The sequence below is a fragment of the Carcharodon carcharias genome, chromosome 21 (genome assembly GCF_017639515.1).
Source record: "Carcharodon carcharias isolate sCarCar2 chromosome 21, sCarCar2.pri, whole genome shotgun sequence".
NCBI lineage: Eukaryota > Metazoa > Chordata > Chondrichthyes > Lamniformes > Lamnidae > Carcharodon > Carcharodon carcharias.
In genome coordinates this window covers 82,046,950-82,061,596 of record NC_054487.1, presented here as the reverse complement: position 1 = coordinate 82,061,596, position 14,647 = coordinate 82,046,950, and the positions used below count along the sequence as shown (strand labels likewise).

The window sequence follows — 14,647 nt, the reverse complement described above, 5'->3', positions numbered from 1 at the left end:
CTGGAAAAGCTCAGCAGGTCTGGCAGCATCAGTGGAGAGAGAAACAAGAGTTAACGTTTTGAGTCCATATGACTCTTCTTCAGAGCTGAGGGGTAGGAATGTGATGGGTTTTATACTGTTTACGAAGAGGTGGAGTCGATGAAGCAAAATGGAGGGTCAGGGATGTTTGACACAGAAATTATCCCTGGAAGGGGGCTGGGGAAAGACAGGTAGAAAGCTTTCACACAGATAGTTATTCGAAGGAGAGATCTTGAGGTGCCTCTGAGCCAGAAGCTTTGGGTTGGAATTCCTCTCTGGGATAGCCACAGAAAGAACATTCATAACGTCGCTTAACATGTTGATTATCAAAATAAAAACAAAAAAACTGCGGATGCTGGAAATCCAAAACAAAAACAGAATTACCTGGAAAAACTCAGCAGGTCTGGCAGCATCGGCGGAGAAGAAAAGAGTTGACGTTTCGAGTCCTCATGACCCTTCAACAGAACTGCTCTGTTGAAGGGTCATGAGGACTCGAAACGTCAACTCTTTTCTTCTCCGCCGATGCTGCCAGACCTGCTGAGTTTTTCCAGGTAATTCTGTTTTTATGTTGATTATCAATCTGCCAATCGTTCCAATGCACCTACAGCAGAAATTAAGAGCAGGAGAGACACCTGGTGCCCCTCAGGCTACAGCTCCAGACTAGCAACCTGGCCCAGGAAAACCAAACTACAGAAAACATGCAGTTCTAGATGTGGGAAGCCTTCTAAGTTATTAGAACAGGGAATGATTCACCACAAGGGAACAGGGACAAGGACATCATTTAAAAGCGGGATTGGAGAAGGATTTGAAATCCAAAAATGTAGAAAGGGGACAGAATATGAGAATCAGGAGCCAGCAGCGACACGGGTATGATGGGCTGGACAAGCTCTTTTTGCACTATCGCACTTATGATTCTAGAGAACAGATTGTGCAGAGTGATCAACAACACACGTGCGTGTGTTCAGGCAGAACATACACATCATCTTAGTCACTTATTTCTCCAGATGCCATCACCTTGCCTCCCAACTTCAAAAAAAAATTAGGACCCTGATTTGTGAGTTGTTCCTCATTTCAACTGGCTTAAGTCATAGAGTCATACAGCACAGAAACAGGCCCTTCGGCCCATTGTGTCCATGCCGGCCATCAAGCACCTGTCTATAATAAAAGCAAAAAACTGCGGATGCTGGAAATCCAAAAGAAAAACACAAATAAAAATACCTGGAAAAAACCCAGCAGGTCTGACAGCATCTGCGGAGAGGAACACAGCTAACGTCTCGAGTCCATATGACTCTTCAACAGAACGCAGCTATCTATTCTAATCCCATTTTCCAGCACTTGGCCCATAGCCCTATATGCTCTGGCGCTTCAAGTGCTGCTCTAAATATGTGAGAGTTCCTGCCTCTACCACCCCCTCAGGCAGCGTGTCCCAGAGTCCAACCCCCGCCCCCCAGCTGGTGAAAATATTTTTCCTAAAATCCCCTTTAAACCTCCTGCCCCTTTTCTTAAATCTATGCCCCCTGGTTATTGACACCTCCGCTAAGGGGAAAGCTTTCTTCCTATCTACCCTATCTATGCCCCTCATAATTTTGTATACCTCAATCAGCTTTCTCTGCTCTAAGGAAAACAACCCTAGCCTATCCAGCCTCTCTTCATAGCTGAAACGCTCCAGCCCAGGCATCCTGGTGAATCTCCTCTGCACCCCCTCCAGTGCGATCACATCCTTCCTATAATGCACACAGTACACCAGCTGTGGCCGAACTAACGATTTATACAGCTCCAACATAACCTCCCTGCTCTTGCCAGCAGAAAACAAAGGACTTGCATTTATATAGCTTCTTTCACATCCTCAGGACATCCCAAAGCTCTTTCACTTTCAAGGTGTGATCAACATTGTAAACACAGCAGTCAACATGACACAACACAATCCCACAAATAGCAAGGACATTAAAGAGTAGATAATCTACTTTGTTTAGTGATGTGATTGAAGGATAATTATTGGCCAGAAAACTAAGGAGAACTTCACAACTTTTCTTTGAATAATACCCTGGGATCATTTACATCCATCTGATGGGGTAGATGGGCCCTCAGTTTAATGGCTCATTCAAAAGATGACAGCTCTGACAGTGCAGCTCTCTCTCAGCGCTGCCTCTAAGCACTGGCCTTCTGAAAGTGTGTCAACATCCTGGAAATACCCACGTAACAGCACCATGGGAGCACCTCTACCTCAGGGACTGCAACAGTTCAAAATGAAGACTCACCAACACCTTCTCAAAGGGTAACGCGAGGGGGTTGATAACTAGGTCCTGGTTAAAATGTAGCCTTCAGTGTCATAAACACTGAAATACATTCACCTGATGGGCAGTGAACACAGGTTGACTGCATGTGTTGCAGCAAAGTCGTATTCCCAAAATAGATCCAACTTGCAATCATCACTGGCTGCACCATTTATCCTCTTGTAAATATACCACCTCCATTAAATAAGCAAAGAAAAGCAAACACTGTAAAAATGGGGAATAAAATTCCAACTTGTGTTATGAAAGGACTCGTGTTTGTGTACACAAGGTACTGAAGGAGACAGGAAGAATACAGCCAATTTCATCCTGGTTACACAGTCACTGCAGATTCCATGACCCTTCATCTAAGACATTCAGATATATCAGTCGCCATACTAAACTCTTGATACTTTGTGCATTCCCTCTATCATCACCAATCATAATGGTCAAATGGAACACAGGGGAGGAGGCCATTTAGCACAGAACACTATTCCACCATTCAATAGGGTCATTAATGATCTGTGACCTAATTCCATAAACCTGCCTTTGCCCATATCTCTTAATACCTTTAACTAACAAAAATCTATCAAACACTAATTTTAAAACTAGCAATTGATCTAACATCAGTTGCCATTTGCAAAAGAGTACTCCAAACTCCCACCACCCTTTGTGTGAAAAGGTATTTCCTAAATTCACTCCTGAACAATCTGGCTCAAATTTTTAGACTGCACCCTTGGAATCCAGGTCACATTCTTCTAAATCTACACTGCAGTCTCTCCGAGGCCGATATATCCTTCCTAAGATGTGGTGCCCAGGGCTGCTCACAGTAACTCCAGGTGTGGTCTCACCAGGGCTTTGTGTAGCTGAAGCATGACTTCTAACCCCTTGGATTCTAATCCTCTCAATATAAAGACCAGCATTCCAATACCCTTTTTGATTATTTTCTGTACCTGTTCATGACATTTTAAATGATCTCTGTATCTGGGCCCTCACATCTCTTAGCACCTCCAATGTTTCTAGCTTTAGACCATTTAGAAAGCCCCCTATTCTATTCTTTTTAGGTGCAAAGTGGGTGGCCTCACATTTGCCAACACTGAAATTCATTTGCCACAGTTTTGCCCATTCACTCAATCTGTTACCATCTGTCTTTAATTTTATGCTTCCATCTACATTTCTTACAATGCCGCCTATCCATATGTCATCGTCAAACTTGGATATATGGCTTTTCATCCCATCATCCAAGATATTAATGAATACCGTGAATAGTTGAGACCCAACACAGATCCTGGTGGGACACTACTAGTTATTATCTACAAATTAGAGTACCTGCCCATTATCTGTATTGTCACTCTGCCAGGTTTTTAACCAGCTCAATAATTTGTTTTAAACTGTATGAGCATCAGCTTTAGCTAACAGTCACTGCGTCAAGGGCAATTTTAAGGTGTTACCTTTTATTTCTCATGATCAAATATATTTGTATGTGGATGTGTGTATTTTCTTACTCTCAGAGGGACTGAGTTAATGTAAATGTAAATAACTCAGCAGCAAGCTTTTACTCATTAAAAAAATGAACTTCTCTCACACTTGCCCTGAAGGTTAAACGATAGCCTGATGTCTTATCACACGAATTGCATCCAACAATGTGAATCACCCACACACACACACAAAAACTAGATACAATTGAAGGGAAAACAGCAATTATAAAAATGGAAATAAATGCACAATACTGCGGGTGCTGGAAATCTGAAATAAAAACAGAAAATGCTGGAAAAACTCAGCAGGTCCGACAGCATCTGTGGAGAGAGAAACAGAGTTAACGTTTCGAGTCCGTAGAGTTTCCGACTGTGTTTCGGCTTGTTGGGTGAGGCAACGCCACATGGCGTGGGTTTACAGCAAGTTCTTCCCATGCCCTGATGTCAATTCGTCCCCTTTTCAATGAGGCCTTCAGAGTGTCCTTAAAACAGATTCTCTGTCCTCCTTGATGTTGGAGGAATTGGTGTTGAAGGAGTTTGTTCACCTGTCTTCCTACTTGGTTTTGAGTATCCTGTGGAGACACTGCTGGTGGAAACTGTTCAGCAACTGGAGGTGCCTTGGGAGGTGATACTGCCATATAGAATGGTGGTAGCAACAGCAATGTTGTAGACTAAATCCTTTGTCCTCTTATGGAGATCTCTGCTGTTGACCCAGTTGTGCAATATTTGGGAGGCTGTGCTAGCTGATTCTGTGCTGGATCGCCACTTTGATAGTGACCTTTTGAGAAAGGTAGCTACTGAGATATGAGAAGTGCTCAATGGCTTCTAAAGTCTCCCCATCAATAACAATGGCTGGAGATGTGGGTGCTTGCCTGGGGGAGGATTTTGGTCCTGATGTTGAGTGAGAGACCAATCCTTTTGTATGGGGAGTTGAAGACATTGAGGCCAAGGCTCATTGAGATCCAAAAGGTTGTCCAACTTATGAAGAGCAACAAGGGGTGTGATCTGGACAACATTCCTGCAGGAATCGATAAAGCCAGTGATCATTAACTCTTCCTCAAACTCTCGGACCTCTTTATAAAAATCTGGGAAGAAGAGGTGCTACCTCCTGACTTTCACAATGCCATCATCACTTCAGGTTTCAAGACTGGTGATAAATCAATTTGTCAGAGAGGCAAATCCCTTCTGTCCACTGTGAGGATGATTCACACATGAATCCTCCCGAACAGCCTCCTACCCCATCAGTGAAGACTTCTTTCTGGAGACCCAGTGTGGTATCCGGCCATCCAGGAGAACCACAGATATGATCCATGTTGCTCAACAAATACAGCCAAGTGCCTGGAACAACACAAAGAGCCCTACAGGACCTTTACTGATCTGTCAAAAAACTTTTGACCAACCATAAAGCCCTTTGGAAAGTCCTCCAGAGACTTGGACATCAAGCAAAATTTGTAACTAATCTGCAACTGCTGGATGCTGGTATAACAGCAACTGTCCTTTGCAAAGGCTTTTAGGCCAAGCCCTTTCGTATCTGGACAACCATCAAGCAAAGCTGTGTGATTGCACCAACTCTTCACTATCTACCTCAGCCTGGTCCTGGAACTCACCGTGACCAACAAGGGGTCATGATTGACTTTCGACTTGACAGGAAGCTTTTCAGCCTCAATAGACCAAGAGCCAAGACTAAGTTGACCGTCCAGCATGTCCATGAGTTACAATATGCCGGCAACTGTGGCCCGCACTGCAAGCAATATTGACGCCATTCTCAATCTCTTCAACTCTGTATGATTGCTATTAGATAAATGCTCCTGAACCATTGCACTGTGAATTAATCTGGCTCACTACTAAATCAAAAATGACATGCCCCCTTGCTTCAGAAATCTATCCCAGACACACTGCAAGAAATCCAGTACTTTTCTGACATGCTGGCCTGCTATCGCAATCTAGGTGAAAGTTAAAATCCTCCATTAAAATCACACTGCCTTTACTTCATGCTTGTCTAATCTCTACATTCATACAGGCTACCACTTTACAACTACCAGCAAGGGGCCTATAAGCAACTCTCACTACAATATTAAATCTTTTGAAATTTGTTAACTCTACCCATAATGCCAACACTATCTACTTATCCCTAGTTGTATCCTCTCGTATCATTGAAGTAATTTCATCCTTAATCACTAAGGCTACTCCTCACCCTCTACCATTTTTCCCACCTTTCTGTAGACCTTACAATCTGGGATATTTACTTCTGGTCCTGCCTTGTAACCATGTCTCATTAACGGTTACCATGTCCTACCCGACAAGTTGAATTTGCGCCTATAATTTATTCAGCTTGCTCCTTTTAGCCAGTGTGTTTGCATAAAGAATGGTTATTTGGGCTACAGATACTAAGCTGTCCTCCTGCTGTAATGTTTTATTCACAGGTCTCCTATCTCTCTCTCCTGATTTAATTCTTTTACATCTTTTAATTTTCCCTTGATGAGTGGTGCCCAGAGCACAATTTCTGACTGTCACTCTACTCTCTTCCCTTCCATTTGCTTTTCAACTATTGTTGGTACTGTCTTATCCACCTGAACCCTCCCCCCACTCACTAGTTTAAAGTCCTTGCGATTGGTCTTTTTATCCTTTCCATTAGCAGCCCAGACTCAGCCCAGCTCTGCTCAGGTGGCACCTGTTTCAGTGGTACAGCTCCTTTCTGTTCCCAAACTGATGGCAGTGTCCCATGAAATAGAACTCCTCTTTCCTACCCCACTCTTTCAGCCGCGTGTTCACTCCCTAATCTGCTTCTCCCTACACCAATGTGCATGTGGCTCAGGTTATAACCCTTGGAGGTCCAGTTCTTTCATTTAACCCCTAGCTCCTCATACCCTCCAAAAAGGACCTCTTGTCTACTCTTTCCTATGTCGTTGGTTCCAAGACCTTCCCTGGCTAGAGGTAAGGAAGGAAAAAGGTGCAATCACATTGATTGGTGTAGTATATGGGCCACCAACTAGTGGAAGGGATGTAGCAAAACAAATTTGCAAAGAAATTACAGAGAAGTGCAAGAATTATAGAGTAATTATAATGGGGGGACTTCAATTATCCAAATATAGGCTGGGATAGGAATAGTACAAAGAAATAACAGGGGCGAGAGTCTCTGAAATGTGTTCAAGATAATTTTCTGCAGCAATATGCTTCCAGTCCAACAAGAGGTCAGGCACTGTTGGACCTGATTCTGGAGAATGAGTTGGCCCAAGTGATCAAATATCAGTGGGAGAGCATTTAGGGGACAGTGACCATTGTATCATAAGGTTTAGATTGACCATTGAAAAGGACAAGGAGCAATCCAGAGCAGGGATAATTAATTGGGGGAAAGCCAACTTGGATGGGATGAGAATGCACCTAAGTCACGTGAGTTGGAATCAAATGTTGGCAGAAAAGACAGTGGCTGAACAATGGGCCACCTTCAACGAAAAAGTATTGCAGGCAATGTCAAGGTATAATCCCGTGAGGAGGAAAAGTCGGACAAATAAATCCAGAGCATGCTGGATGACAAGGGAGATAGAGATGGGGATGAAAAGGAAGAAGTGTGTGTACAACAGATGTCAGGTAGAAAAAGTAATGGAGAATCAGGCTGAATACAGAAGGACAAGAGAGGAAATGAAAAAAACTAGTAAGAAAAGCAAGGAGAGAAAAGAAGAAAAGAGTTTGGCAACTAACATAAAAGGGTGGTCTTCTATAAGCATATAAATAAAAAAAAGGTGGTAAAAGAAAAGGTAGGGCCAATTAGGGATAAAAGAGGAGACTTGTATGTGGAGGCAGGAGAAATAGAAGAGGTATTAAACAAGTATCTGTCTTTACAAAGGAAGATGATGCTACCCAGGCCGATATGAGAGAGGAGGTAACTGGTACACTAGAAGAATTTAAAATTGAGGAGGACGAGGTGTTAGAGAGGCTATCTTTACTTAAAATAGATAAGGTACCAGGACCGGATGAGATACATCCAAGAATATTGAGGGAGGTGAAAGTGGAAATTTCAGAGGCACTAGTGATAATCTTCCAGTCTTCCTTAGACACAGGGGAGGTGCCAGAGGACTGGAGAACTTTGAATGTTACACCCTTGTTCAAAAAGGGTGCAAGGATAAAATACAGCAAATACAGACCAATCAGTTTGACTTCAGTAGTAAGGAAACTTCTGGAAACTACAGTTTGAGACAAAATCAATAGTCACTTAGACAAGTGCAGGATAATTAAGAAAAGCCAGCATGGATTCATTAAGAGAAAATCAAGTTTAACTAACTTGCTGGAGTTTTTTGAGGAGGGAACAGAGAAGTTGATAAGGGCAATGCTGTTGATGTGGTTTATATGGATTTTCAAAAGGCATTTGATACAGTGCCACACAACAGACTTGTAAGCAAAATTCTAGCTCATGGAATATAAGGAAAAGTAGGCACTTGGATGAGAAATTGGCTGAGTGACAGGATGCAGAGAGTAGTGATAAATGGATGTTTTTCAGATTGGAGGAAGGTTTGTAGTGGAGGTCCCCAGGGGTCAGTGTTGGGACCCTTGTTCTTCCTGATATAAAATGACCTAGACTGTGGTGTGCAGGGCATGATTTCAAAGTTTGCAGATGATATGAAGATTGGAAACATTCTCAACTGTGATGAGGATAATCTTGAATTTCCAAAACGACATAGACATGTTGGTGGATTGGACAGAGAAGTGGTAGATGAAGTTCAATGTAGAGAAGTGTGAGGTGATTCATTTTGGCAGGAAGAATATGGTGAGACAGTATAAAATAAAGAGAGAAACTCTAAAGGAGGTGCAGGAACAGAGGGACATTGGTGTATATGTACATAAGTTATTGAAGATGGCAGGGCATGTTGAGAGAGCAGCTAATAAAGCATATAGCATCTGAGGCTTTATTAATAGGGGCATTGAGTACAAGAGTAAGGATATCATGTTGAACTTGCATAAGACACTAGTTAGTCCTCATCTGGAGCACTGCATCCAGTTCTGGGCACCATACTCGAGGAAGGATGTGAATGCATTGGACAGAGTACAGAGAAGATTCACAAGAATGATTCCAGGGATGAAGAACTGTAGCCAAAAGGATAGATTGAAGAGGTTAGGACTGTTTTCCTTGGAGAAAAGAAGTCTGAGAGGAGACTTGATAGAGGTATTCAAGATCCCGAAGGGTATGGACAGGGTAAATAGTGAGAAATTGCAGTGGCATCTAATGTATCAAAATAATTGGCAAAAGGAGTAAAAATGAAGCAAGGAAAAATTTTTTCACCTAGAGGGTGGTCAGAGTCTGGAATGAACTTCCTGAGAGGGTGGTGGAGGCAGGTTTGATTGAGATATTCAAAACGGATTGCTATCTGAAGGGATATGCAAGGTTACGGGGATAAGTCAGGGGAATGGGACTAGGGTGGAGTGCTCTTTCAGAGAGCCAGTACAGACTAGATGGGCTAAATGGCCTTCTCCTGCACTGTCAAGATTCTGTGAACATGGATCAGTGATTTGATCCTCACCTTTCCTCTCCAATATTCTTTCAAGCCAGTTTATAATGTTCTTCACCCTGGTACCAGGCAGGCAACAGACTGTCCAGGGCTCTCCATCCTGTTTATAGAGGATACTATCTGAACCCTTAACTATTGAGTCCTCTACAATTTCACATTCTGCTTCCCTCCCGCCATTGGCCGTCCTCCTGCTCCAAGCTGCCCCGGTCAGCATTCTGGCTGCCCTTCACTCTGTATCCTTGCCCTCACAGATAGCAACTACAAAGTGCATGTTGGATAGGATCAGGTCCTATGGTTCCTGGTTTTCTATCGCACCCGAGCTCCACTTCCTCTGCGCACTATCGGTCACACCAGCCCTGCTCACCTCTCTACGAGGTGGGACTGAGCTGTCCAAATATGGATTCTCCACCCCCCCCACCCCTGATTCTCTCACGTGTTAGAATGTCTCCAACAGCTCAATGACCCTGAGGTAGAGACACCTACCACACATGTCTATTCAGGACAGGCACAAACTCGCTATACTCCAGCCCAGACACATAACCTGCTCTGTCATATCTTCGCCTAAATCATTTATAACCAGGTTTTGATTCGTTGCAAGATTATTTTTCTGCACACTATGTTGTACTAAGGAGTGGACAAAACTACTAAATACTTACTCCCTCAAGCTTCCAATACAAATATTGGAGGTTTATCAAAAAACAGCTCCTTCCCTCTCTGCACTGAATTCTCCCTTTTTCCTGATTTTAGCAGCACAGTTTTCACCATCTATTCTGTGCACCACAGAAACTGTTTCCATAAGTATGAGTCACACCCAATTAACAATTGCTAACTCAGCCTCCTGTCCCAAGGCATCAGCACCTACAGCTCCTAGTGGATTAACAGACACTGTCAGTAGTGGTTAGCTGTTAACGAGATAACTTGACTAGATTCTCTCTCCACAGATGCTACCTACCTGTTGGGTACTTCCAGCATTTTCAATTTTTATCAAGCAGGCTAGTGAAGTTATCTCATTAACAGGCACTACCTGGCAGTAGGAGTTAACTGAGTAATGCTCTGTACCACTGAAGAAGAGTCATACAGGACTCGAAACGTTAACTCTGTTTCTCTCTCCACAGATGCTGCCAGACCTGCTGGGCTTTTCCAGCGTTTTCTGTTTTTGTTTCAGGTTTCCAGCATCCGCTGTGTTTTGCTTTTATGGTAACAGAGTCATGTTTCCCCCTCCCCTCAATTCTCTCTCCACAGATGCTGCCAGACCTGCAGAGTATGTCCAACATTCTCGGTTTATATTTCAGACTTCCAGCATCCACAGTATTTTGCTATAACCAGCCCTGTTGCTTCATTTGCCATTTTTAAAGCTGCAAAAGTCAGATTCTAAATATCAAACCGGACTGGGGCAGCTTGAGAAACGCTTACCAGAGAATTCCCACTTGCATCAAATTCCAGACTTTAGCACTTTGTCAATCCTGCAGCCTTTTCACAACCACTCTCGTGTGATCCACTAATAAAATCAAATAAAAAATATGAACATTATTTAAAATTGTGCAAAAAACAGTCACGGCAAAGTTGACAATAGCCTGAAGAATCCACAACGAGCAGTTTATGTAATAACTTCGTTTTCGGTTTCTGAGGTTTTAATAAGACTCCATTTTGCAATAATCGATCTTGTGAATAATTTGTAACTTAAAACTGTGCCGAACCAGAATGAAACGTGGAATTCCTCTCCCTCCCGGTCACTCACCCTCTCTCCTCCTCGTTCACACACTCACGCTTTCATTCTGACTCTCTCTCTCTCTCTATCACACACACACTTTCTGCTTCTCTCTCTCTCTCTCTCTCTCTCTGTGTCACACACCCTCTCTCCATTCCGCATCCAGTGAATCTGAATTTACCCGGAGCAGGTTTTTTTCCCCCTGGGCTGGGAGCCCCTGTTTCCACGGGAGAAGTTGCTGACTTTCGGCTCCTGGCTCCGGGTTCCGGCCGCTGCTTCCACCCGCTCCGCTCCCCTCCCCTCCTCTCCTCTCGTAGCAACGGAAATGGGAAAGAAAAGGAGGCGGCCGGAGCCGAACCAAGATCCGCTCCAGATCGCAGGAAAATCCCAGCCACAGAGCAGGATCCCAGTAAAATTCCAGCGACAGAGCAGGATCCCAGTAAAATCCCAAAGACAGGGCAGGATCCCAGTAAAATTCCAGCGACAGGGCAGGATCCCAGTAAAATTCCAGCGACAGAACAGGATCCCAGTAAAATCCCAGCAACAGGTCCTAATCCCACTAAAATTCCAGCAGCAGATTCGGATTCTAGTAAAATCCCAGCAACAGGGCAGGATCCCAGTAAAATCCCAGCTACAGAACAGGATCCCAGTAAAATCTCAGCAACAGTTTCTAACCCCAGTAAAATCCCAGCCACAGAGCAGGATCCCAGTAAAATCCCAGCAACAGGTCCTAATCCCACTAAAATCCCAGTAACAGGTCCTAATCCCACTAAAATTCCAGCAACAGTTTCTAACCCCAGTAAAATCCCAGCCACAGAGCAGGATCCCAGTAAAATCCCAGCAGAACAGGATCCCAGTAAAATTCCAGCAACAGGTTCTAACCCCAGTAAAATCCCAGCTACAGAGCAGGATCCCAGTAAAATCCCAGCAGAACAGGATCCCAGTAAAATTCCAGCAACAGTTTCTAATCGCAGTAAAATCCCAGCTACAGAGCAGGATCCCAGTAAAATTCCAGCAACAGGTTCTAGTCGCAGTAAAATCCCAGCAGCTGAGCCAGACCCCAGTAAAATCCCAGCAACAAAGCAGGATCTCAGTAAAATTCCAGCAATAAGTCCCAATCCCAATGCAGTCTCAGTAACTGCCCTATCCCAGCAACAAGCACCAATTCCCAGTAGGGTGACAGCAACATCGTTTGATCCCAGCAGAAACCAGGCTCCAATCCCTAATACAGTCCAAGCAGCAGGATCTGTTCCCAACACAATCCCCTTAACAGTTCCTGACCACAAGCACACTGAAAAAAACAGGAGGAGGCCACTCAGCCCCTCATACCTGTTCCACCGTTTCAAGACCTGTGTCTGAACTTGCATCCATCCACTTTATTTCCATAACCTCTAATACTTAGCCTAACAAAAATCGATCTCATTTTGTAAAATTTTGAATTGACCCCAGTCTTTACAGCTTTTGACGTGGGTGGGGGGGAGAGTACAGAATCCCTCTAACCTTTGTGTGAAGGGAAGTTTTCATCGTGTCGTCTCCCCCACTAGAGGAAATAGTTGTTCTCTTTTTTCCCTATCAAAATCATCAATCATCTTAAAAACCTTAATTATATCATCCCTCATGATTTAACCATGTTAGCCCCATTACCATCTGGTAAATCTGCCCTCCAAAGTCAATTTATAGTTCCTGAGGTGCAGTATGGAGGACTGAATACAGTTAATTCCAGATGGAGCCTGACAGGGTTTTATACAACTGCAACATATTTCCTACCTCTTTGTATTCCAGCATCCTCACGATAAAGGTTAACATTTCATTAGTTTTTAAATTATCTTTTTGCATGTTAGTGGGGTGGTGAAAGAGGCATATGGGACACTTGCCTTTATCAGTCGAGGCACAGATTATGAAAATAGGGAGGTCATGTTGGAGTTAGAACCTTGGTGAGGCCAAGGTGAGCTGGAGTACTGTGTGCAGCTCTGGTCGCCACATTATAGGAAGGATGTGATTGCACTGGAGGGGGTGCAGAGGAGATTCACCAGGATGTTGCCTGGGATGAAACATTTAAGTTATGAAGACAGGTTGGATAGACTTGGGTTATTTTCGTTGGAGCAGAGAAGTCTGAGGAGTGATCTGATCGAGGTGTACAAGATTATGAGGGGCATGGACAGGGTGGATAGAGAACAGCTGTTCCCCTTAGTTGAAGGGTCAGTCACAAGGGGACATAAGTTCAAGGTAAGGGGCAGTTGGTTTAGGGGGGATGTGAGGAAAAGCTTTTTTACCCAGAGGGTGGTGACGGTGTGGAATGCGCTACCTGGGAGGGTGGTGGAGGCGAGTTGCCACACATCCTTTGAAAAGTACCTGGATGAGCACTTGGCATATCATAATATTCAAGGCTATGGGCCAAGTGCTGGTAAATGGGATTGGGTAGGTAGGTCAGGTGTTTCTCACGTGTTGGTGCAGACTCGGTGGGTGATTCTGTGATACCTATTCACTAGCTTTTAGTGACTCCTGTACATGGACTCTTTCCAAAATACCCTAGATTCTAGAATGGTCCCACCAGATTGAAAGTTAACAAATGTAACGCCTCTATTCGAGGAAGGTGGGATAGAAGAACAGGAACAGCAGACCAGGTCAGATAGCCTAACATCACTTGTCTGGAAAATGCTGGAATCTATTATTAAGGAAGTTCTAACAATGCAATTAGAAAATCATAGTATGATTGGACAGGGCCAACATGGTTTTACAAAAGAGAAATTGTTGAAAAAGAGGGAACCTGTCTAAGGGGAGGCTCTAGTGTAATGGTAACATTACTAGATTCATAATTTAGCAGCCTAAGTTAATGCTCTGTGGTTAGGGGTTCAAATCCCACCACAGTGGCTGCTGGAATTTAAGTTCAATTAATAATTCTGGAATTAAAAGCCAGTATTGGTCCTCTGAAATGTTCAATTCAAAGGCAGTTAGAGATGGGAAAAAATGCTGGCTTTGCCAGTTGCCACATCCTATGACAGAAAAAAGCTTTTTGTCTTGCATGAAAGCTGCTTGGCAGTTAACTGTTCCCTGGTGCATTCTCCATGGCAACGCTTCTACCAATCTGAGTACACTTGCCAAGCAATCAGCACTCTCCTCTCATGTAGTATAAATTGTTGTTCCCTTTACAATTGGCATTCTTGCGAATTGTCCTAATGGGTACAAGACGAAAAGCTTCGATAGCATGTTTATTTTTCAGCGATACTCAAGTTCTGTACTACCAAACGACTAAAAGAGAAATCGTGCCTGAAAGATGTAGGAGTTTTTCAATGGTGTAATGAGTATGGTTGCTAATGGGGAACCAATAGATGCAGTATACTTTGATTTCCAGAAGGCTTTAGATACAGTGCCATACAAAAGGTAAGATAAAGGAGCATGGAGTTGTGGGGTGGTGATGGTGTGTTACAGTTCACTCAGGGAGTCTGAGTTGCTATGAGAACATGCAATTTTTACATGCATGTTGTAGTGTAGAGCTACCGATAGTAATGATAGAGGTTCCAATGTTCTTTCCATCACATAACTTTTACCACTTGTCATTGGCACATGTCGAAAGGATTTACAGGTTGGTACTCTACCTGTTTGGCCGTGTTATGAATGCATCTTCCTTGCCCATCAAGACCCAGGGTGGAATTCAGCCCCAGAGCTTCTGGCTCA

General features: G+C 43.6%; 1 protein-coding gene across 1 annotated transcript in view; it reads right to left on the bottom strand.

Annotated features, from left to right (window-relative positions):
* The window catches only part of tspan9a (tetraspanin 9a), a 225,770-nt gene extending 214,490 nt beyond the window's left edge, over positions 1-11,280 (bottom strand). Inside the window, exons 1-2 of the mRNA XM_041215914.1 lie at positions 11,154-11,280; positions 10,678-10,762 (exon numbers count right to left, since the gene is read on the bottom strand). The gene's annotated coding sequence lies outside the window, so the exon portion shown is untranslated. The remainder of the gene's footprint in view (positions 1-10,677; positions 10,763-11,153) is intronic.
* Positions 11,281-14,647: the final 3,367 nt, after the last annotated feature.